The sequence below is a fragment of the Xyrauchen texanus genome, chromosome 25, assembly GCF_025860055.1.
Source record: "Xyrauchen texanus isolate HMW12.3.18 chromosome 25, RBS_HiC_50CHRs, whole genome shotgun sequence".
Taxonomy (NCBI): domain Eukaryota; kingdom Metazoa; phylum Chordata; class Actinopteri; order Cypriniformes; family Catostomidae; genus Xyrauchen; species Xyrauchen texanus.
Genome location: NC_068300.1, coordinates 41099447 through 41108064, shown reverse-complemented (window position 1 = coordinate 41108064; position 8618 = coordinate 41099447). Strand labels below are relative to the sequence as shown.

The following is an 8618-nucleotide window of genomic DNA, read 5'->3' as shown; positions in this document are numbered from 1 at the left end:
TATGTGGTTCAGACCCCGGTTTCTTACCTTGGGTCCCACTCTAGGTGCATCTCGTCGTCGCAGGCTGTTAACGACAGACGCCTCCCTGACGGGCTGGGTAGCGGTCTTAAGTGGTCGTCCAGCTCAAGGGGATGGGAGGGTCGTCAGCTCGGTTGTCACAGTAACTGTCTCGAGTTGATGCCGGTATTTCTGGCCCTGAAATACTTCCTCCAGAGGCTACCATGTCTTGGTGCGGGTGGGCAATACAGCGGTAGTCTCTTACATAAACCATCAAGGAGGTCCATGTTCATGTCAGCTACATTTCTGGCATGTCGGATTCTCCTTGGGGACCAGGGCAAGCCCCTGTCACTCAGGGCAGTTTATATCCCTCGATGCCCATATGTGGGAGCAGATTTACTGTCAGACAGAAAATACCGACGGGTGAGTGGAAACGCCACCCCTAGGTAGTGGAACAAATCTGGGTGAGATTTTACAGGGTAGAAGAGGACCTCCTCGCCTCTGTGAACAGCGCAATGTCTCCTCTACTTCTCCCTGAGTCAACCAGCCCCCCCTGGGTCCGGACGTGATGGCGCATACCAACCCAGTCTCATATAAAAACGTACCCTGACTACATTGGTCCAAAGTGCAAAATGTAGAGGGGTTACAATAATGGCCCTTGAATTGTATGACTGTTACATTTTTTTTGCCTATTCGTTTGCGTCCAAGTCACGTGACTTTCAAGATTCCGGCCGTGAGAACAAAAAACATGGCGGACATTTCTCTCATTTTTAGTGAAAAAATCAATATTTTTAGTTAGTTTTTGCGTAAAAATAAGTTTTGATTACATTTCTAGCGAGAAATATATATTATATTTTAATAATATTCACTCAGTGAATGTACATAAGCACTCGCTTGCTCGTTGTAGCGAAGAATTTTCAGATCTCGCCAGAATAATGTGAAACTGAAACGTTTTGGTTGCTATGGACTAGGGTGCTATGGACTCGCTAAAATTCGATTATTAAAAGAGTTGGCAATGAATTCATTATCGATTCGTTGTGTCGCGCAATTATTACGCCAGTCAATAATTCGAAAAGACGTTTGAGTATAAATAAAAAAAAGTTGAGTTGAGTGGGGAGCGGAGCATCTATGAGGCGCCGGACCCGAGTGTGTCAGAGATTGCGCGAAAGAGACCAAGTGTGTCCGAGTTTGCGCGAGAGAGAGAGAGAGACTGACGTGTCATTCCCCCACGAAGAAGAAGAAGAAGAAGAAGAAGAAGAAGAAGAAGAAGAAACGAGGGGAAAGAAGCAGGAAAAGGTACACAAGGAGGAAAAGGAAGCGTGGAAATATAACTCGACCAAGCTGAACAAATGAATCACCTTGACCCCGAAGATGCCATATTCCTGGTTGATGCGTTCCTGGATGAGTGCAAGGTAAATAACATTATCTCAGTGGTGGAAAAAGCATACTAATTACATGCTAATTACCAGGTCTAAGACCATAATAGACTGTATAGCAGGGAAGAAATATCAAGGTGCAAACCTGAAAACAAACAAAGTGCACCTATACAGTAGGCCTACCTGGTTCAATGTCTTTATTTAAATGCAAACTATAGTGCTGAGCTGAGTTCACACGTTAGAGCCAGTGAGAGTTTAATTTAATATTCTGTCAAAACGCATCACTTTCACTTTTTTTTAATGTAGAAAGGGTTTTCTAAATCTGTCAGTACAGTACAGGACCACAACCATTAGACTGAATTTTTACAATGTAATATTATAACATTGGTTTTATAATGAGATGTTTGTAGGTGGCGATAACCTTGGTATGTGGTGGTTTATTCTGTGGCTCAATTGTTTATTTAGGTGGATCAGCATGGACACACTAAAGGAGAGTCAAAACAATCCACAAAGCTGTGTGTTTGGCTTGATGAGGACAAAGATGGTCGATCTCTGCCAAAAAGATGTAGAGCTGGGGAGAAACGAAAGCGAGATTCAGTTACTGGTTGGTTTTTTGTTTGTTTTTTCATCAGTAGTTGCATTCATTATTCATTGAACAAGTTCTAAATGGATATTCATATTTTAGCAGTTGCTTCAGCAAGCGTTACACCTTCCTGTGCTCCGTCTACCAGCACAACTGAAGACACTGTGACCATCGAAAATTTAGGTTTTTTCCCTTAATACTTCTTTCCTCATTTGTTATGTGGTAATTGCCCAGATTTACCATTGCCTTCTTCCCTTTTCATTTTCAGACTCCCTCATTCAAGATGTCCGAGACCTCTTGGGAAGTGGTGCTGAACAATATGTTGTCATCTGAGAAGCCCAAGGAGGGGGTTTGCCATCATTGTGGACACAAGGCTGCAGTAGTGATGTGTAGGGCTGTTTACCACGATCACTCTACTGCACAGCCTGTGACCTTTCCACACATAAGGCCCTGGTGCTTCATAACGGAGCATCCATGGTGGAGGGTTTCTTCAGACACCTGCCACCATCCACTTTTGTTCAGCAGCATGAGGGAGGGAAATTCTCCTATCATGAAAAAGGTAGTTTTTAAGTCTCAGGTTATATAGGCTGTTTTACATTTTACACAAACCCTGGTTTACTCCAACAAACATGCTGGATGAAGTTTTGTTTGATAGAAACAACACCCTCACTGTTGAGTTTTTGGTTTCATTTACTCTATGTAAACTAATTCTGCATTTTAGATTGCATGTTACCAATCGTTCCTCCCTGCTGCGACTGCTCCACTGGGCAAACAAGCTTTTCCAAGGGAAAGCCAGTTATTTTAATTGGAATGAATGGTAAAGGTTTTTTTTTATTTCTTCATATTGTGTTTTTTGTTTCTTGTGAACAAGAGATAATTGTTTTTCTCTGAAATTTCAGGAAGATACAACCTCTTCCTTCCATCAGTAAACTGCTCCTGTGGAAAAACCTTGCCAGTGACCATAAGTGATCTGGTTGAAAGTGGTTACTGACCAGCCACTGTCAATTTTGAGACCTTGTACATGGTGGACTTGTTCACCACGTATGAGGATCTAAAAATCACTGCCCCATGGATGTCAAGATAAGCTTTTGTCAGCATGCTCGAGTATCGTACAAAACTCTTCGGGCGAGTGAGTGGACTCATCATTTAAGTTATCTTGTTTGGATCACCTTTTAAATAACTGATTCATTGTTAGGACTTGTTCTTACAATCCCCAAAGTTTCAGCACATATTTCTTGACAGAGCCCTTTCTTCGTCATGACCACGGTCTGAAGCCAACCTTCGAAACAGTTACTTACTGTTTTGTTTTGTTTTTTCACTTTTGCTCTCAGGGAGGTAAGATATGTGGGGACACAATGCAGAGGGCCTTCCTCGAATGGACCTATGCCAAATTTGAGGTTGACAAGCTGTCTCAGATCCAGCATTTTCAGTGCCCTGCATGCACACCCTCCATGTTGGCAGTTGCAGTGGATGGGAACCGCAAATTATATCATTTCAAAAGTCAACCAGGGTGTGTAACATTCATGTACAATGAAATGCTAGTGAGCCACAAATTACTTTTATACAGTAAATTTAACCCACATCTATATATTTCTTTCAAGACCTGATGGGTTTTTTGATGGAGTCTTTTTGGCCAATGATGCTGAGGTTGATTTACATCCATGGAACAACTGGACATGTAAGCTAAATTTATATTTCTTCATGTGTAACACCACAATTTCACATTTTTATGAATGCTTGCCATTTTTTTTTCAAAATGTAAAACTTATTTGGTTTAAGTAATAGTGGCATTACTGCATCAAATGCCATAATACCATGATTTACAGCTTATTTTGTAAAATGTAACTGTAAATGTTTAAGAATCCAGGGAAAGGGAGATGTGGTGCGGGTCAGTGGACCGCAGCACGAGAGTCCACCAACAAGTCTGCAAGCAAACTAGCCGAGGAAGGTGTTGAAGTTGCTGTCTGCCGTCATGGGGTTTTGCTGAAGGGACTGAATATGTTCCGTGGAGAAATATTTGCATACCCATTATATCTCCAGAAACAGCTAGCTTCACAGACCGTCCAGTTTTTTTGCTCTGATGTGGTCTGCAAATATTGGCCATATCTGCACAAAGTTGTGGACCACTGTCCAGAGTTGGAGGACTTGCTGAACATGCGCGCATTTCTCTCCATCATGCATGCAAAAGCGCATTCATGGATGTGTGAGGTAATAATGACATTTAGATGTATTTCTTACCATTTGTACCACACAATATGATTGTCTGTCCTCTGCCCCTACTTGTTGTTTTCCAAATGATAACGTTCATGTAAATGTGTTACAGTTAAAATGGGGGGGACGCAATCAAGAAGGAGCAGGAACAACAATCGGGGAGGAGGTTGAACAGGTTAACAGCTTCCTCTCCCGAGTAGCCATATGTTCCAAGTACATGTCAAAATCTGGTAAGCATTTTTCATGTATAGTTGTGTCCAAATTGAGACCAAGGGGTTTGAACACTGATGCTCGGCCTTTGCATTTTAGAGTTCCATGCATAGGTGCTTCCTTAGAAAACAACTGTCTAGTCAGCACTTTTACACCGATCAGGATTCTCTTTATAATAATTTAACTTCTGACATATTAATTTCCTGTAGCTCAAACAGTAGAGTGTTGGCGCTTGCAACGCCAAGGTCATGGGTTCGATTCCCAAGGAAAGCAAGAACTGATAAGAGTGTAAATGTGTACCTTGAAATGCAATGTAAGTCGCTTTGGATAAAAGCGTCTGCCAAATGCATAAATGTAAATGTAAATTAAGTGTATGATTATTTCCAGGTTTATGTGACAATACTAGAGAATGATCAATGTAGTATCTGAAATTTGGTCCTCACTGTGCACCTAAATTACTGCACATACACTCACCTAAAGGATTATTAGGAACACCATACTAATACTGTGTTTGACCCCCTTTCGCCTTCAGAACTGCCTTAATTCTACGTGGCATTGATTCAACAAGGTGCTGAAAGCATTCTTTAGAAATGTTGGCCCATATTGATAGGATAGCATATTGCAGTTGATGGAGATTTGTGGGATGCACATCCAGGGCACGAAGCTCCCGTTCCACCACATCCCAAAGATGCTCTATTGGGTTGAGATCTGGTGACTGTGGGGGCCATTTTAGTACAGTGAACTCATTGTCATGTTCAAGAAACCAATTTGAAATGATTCAAGCTTTGTGACATGGTGCATTATCCTGCTGGAAGTACTGTAGCCATCAGAGGATTGATACATAGTGGCCATAAAGGGATGGACATGGTCAGAAACAATGTTCAGGTAGGCCGTGGCATTTAAACGATGCCCAATTGGCACTAAGGGGCCTAAAGTGTGCCAAGAAAACATCCCCCACACCATTACACCACCACCACCAGCCTGCACAGTGGTAACAAGGCATGATGGATCCATGTTCTCATTCTGTTTATGCCAAATTCTGACTCTACCATCTGAATGTCTCAACAGAAATCGAGACTCATCAGACCAGGCAACATTTTTCCAGTCTTCAACTGTCCAGCTTTGGTGAGCTCTTGCAAATTGTAGCCTCTTTTTCCTATTTGTAGTGGAGATGAGTGGTACCCGGTGGGGTCTTCTGCTGTTGTAGCCCATCCGCCTCAAGGTTGTGCGTGTTGTGGCTTCACAAATGCTTTGCTGCATACCTCGGTTGTAACGAGTGGTTATTTCAGGCAAAGTTGCTCTTCTATCAGCTTGAATCAGTCGGCCCATTCTCCTCTGACCTCTAGCATCAACAAGGCATTTTCGCCCACAGGACTGCCGCATACTGGATGTTTTTCCCTTTTCAAACCTTTCTTTGTAAACCCTAGAAATGGTTGTGCATGAAATTCCCAGTAACTGAGCAGATTGTGAAATACTCAGACCGCCCGTCTGGCACCAACAACCATGCCACGCTCAAAATTGCTTAAATCACCTTTCTTTCCCATTCTGACATTCAGTTTGGAGTTCAGGAGATTGTCTTGACCAGGACCACACCCCTAAATGCATTGAAGCAACTGCCATGTGATTGGTTGATTAGATAATTGCATTAATGAGAAATTGAACAGGTGTTCCTAATAATCCTTTAGGTGAGTGTACATTGTGTGTCAAGTTCGCACAGACATGCTAACAATCCAGGCAAGTGGTTGGAACAAGTGAAAGGCAGAAAACCTTGACCGGACACTGGCCAAAAGATACATCAAGGTACTAACTAGGCAAATATGTATAATAACATTTTTGTTTTTAAATTTTGTCTCAGCATTTGTTAACACGGATATTTATTTCAGACAGACTGTACAAAGGATTGCAGAGGCAACAAAGGACCTGGAGAAACTCACTGCTGAGTTATCTCTACAGCAAGACACAGTCCAGCAGTGGGTGTCTGATGTTCGCAGTGGACCTCAGGTACTTTGAAAAAATTATTTGATGGCATATTTTAAAGAATCATTGGCTCTGCTCTTGTACAGGGGATCTGAAAAGAGGCTGATTGTAAACTGAAATGGGCATTCATTAATTTGTTTGTTGTCGTCCAAAGGAGCAACAATCCAAAATGACCTGCAGAGAACCACCGAGGGGCTATATTTGGGCATCAAACAGCGAAAATTTCAGCTGTATCGTCAGTCTGGTGAGAGCAGAAAAGGCCATTAGTAATGCAGATTTGTGAAAAAATGAATTCACTACTGATTTATACATAGTAAAAATAGCAAAGCCATTTATTAAAAAAAAAAAAAAAAACATCTTTTGAAGTAGGTTTACTACAAGTCAGGGCAGCATACTGAAAAACTGTCAAAATCATAATAAGTTTGAGTGCAATATCCAAATATTTCCATAGATGTCCTGACCTACCAATTTTGTCCTCTATTTCCAAAAAAATGATTGTTTAAAATAGATTCCTAAAAAAAAATTCCCAAGTTTTTTCCCAATTTTTCAAATGATAATGAAACTTGTGATGCAAAAATGATCACACAACATCTGTCACAATAATCATAACACATACATGCATATTGTGAAGTCTTATTTTGTATGGTGCTTTTGTGTAGTCATTGTGTGAATGCACACTCATTTTGTGTTTCTCATTGTAGGTGGGAATAAGCGAAGGCATCAACTGAGAAGAAAGATTGCTGTTGAGAAGAAAGCCTTGGAAGTTGCCATCAATGACCACAATGCTACTGTGGGGGAAGTTGAAAAACTGCCTCCTCCCAATGAACTCCTGGCTGTGGACAACTACTCCTGGCCATGGGAATGTAAGTACTTCCTCTGAAATGCACTGAATACAAATTGTTTGATGCACACATCTTGATGTAAATATGGAATCTGATGTAAAAAAAAAAAAATTGAGACACTGGGCAATATGCAAAAAAAAAAGAATGCAGTAATTTGTAATGGATGTGATTGAACCCCTTCACGAAGCTGGGGTTCTATCTCATCCTGTCAGGGTTTATTTCTCTATTGTAGTAGTACAGCATGCAAAATATCTTCTGTCCCAATATTTTTATAGGAGGTTGTGAGATAACACTTTGATGCAATATATTGCAGGTCATGGTGATATGGAGCAGAAAAAAATGTGTTTGACTGTCTAGACTGAAAGAAGTTATTGTGGTTCGCGAAGTCAAGCAGCACAATGGAGTATGTGAGGAGTGTTGCTGGACTGATTGAAGAGTTTACCTTTCAGCTCACTGAAGACACCAATGAGAAATCTAAGGACAATAAATAGTTCGTCTTTTTCTTAAATTTGCTTCTCTGGTAACCATTGGCTCATTTCTTTATATTTTAATGTCACATTCTCAGGCAGTACAGAGGGCTTAATGGAGAAAGGACGTGAGGGACTACTCTGTGTGCTGAAGGGAAGATTGTGTGAAGTTGAAGCACAACTGGCTACAGCACGCACAATATACAAAAGTATTCTTGGACTGCAAACATTGTCCTTAGATGACTTCTCTGAAGAGGAAGACTTAGAGAATACTTCCTCAACTGATGAGGAACTGGGAGAGTAGTTATTATGGAGATGATGTGTATGACTCTAAGATGTCTTCACAGTGTGTTGAACCCAAACGTCAGTGCTGTAATAAATTGTATGTGAAACTGAGGCTATTTTACTGCTGTTGCAAGATTTCTATGTTTAGAGCATGTACTGCAAATTCCAGTGAAACAATAAAAACCCATTATTTTAGCCCATTAGTCCCCACCCTCTGGCCCAACCCAATCACTGGTGATTCACAACTGTCAAACATGACAAATTACCTTTTTTTTTTTAGGATTGCATTTTTGGTTGAAATGTATTGCGCATCCCTACATAGCTTCACTGTAGTTGTGTATAGTTTGTATATACTGTACCTACTGTAGTTTACATAGCCTATTGTATTGTTACTCTCTCCAACAGTGTGCTATTCCAGCTTATGTTTGTACATGTTAGTATATTAACTCTCTCTCACTCTCTCTCTCTCTCACTCACTCACTCTCTTGCTCTCTCACTCTCTCTCTCTCTCACACACACACTCTAGCTCTCTCTCTCTCTCTCTCTCTCTCTCTCTCTCTCACTCTCTCACTCTCTCTCACACACACACACACACACACACGCTCACACACGCTCTTACACGCACACATACACCTATCTGATATATAGTCTTTATTTTGAACAGGGCATA

The 8618-nt window shown here is 41.1% G+C and overlaps 3 long non-coding RNA genes across 3 annotated transcripts; all 3 read left to right on the top strand.

Moving 5' to 3' along the window:
• Positions 1 to 1273: 1273 nt before the first annotated feature.
• LOC127619015 (uncharacterized) lies at positions 1274 to 2509 on the top strand. Its single transcript, XR_007967519.1, has 4 exons — positions 1274 to 1409; positions 1839 to 1977; positions 2059 to 2139; positions 2225 to 2509. It is a non-coding gene; the product is annotated as an uncharacterized LOC127619015 (long non-coding RNA).
• Positions 2510 to 2688: 179 nt separating this feature from the next.
• On the top strand, positions 2689 to 3943 carry LOC127619016 (uncharacterized). Its single transcript, XR_007967520.1, has 5 exons — positions 2689 to 2773; positions 2856 to 3085; positions 3288 to 3466; positions 3558 to 3634; positions 3817 to 3943. It is a non-coding gene; the product is annotated as an uncharacterized LOC127619016 (long non-coding RNA).
• Positions 3944 to 4903: 960 nt separating this feature from the next.
• Positions 4904 to 8166, top strand: LOC127619014 (uncharacterized). The gene is made up of 5 exons (XR_007967518.1): positions 4904 to 6177; positions 6261 to 6378; positions 6509 to 6598; positions 7056 to 7217; positions 7510 to 8166. It is a non-coding gene; the product is annotated as an uncharacterized LOC127619014 (long non-coding RNA).
• The last annotated feature ends 452 nt before the right edge of the window (positions 8167 to 8618 follow it).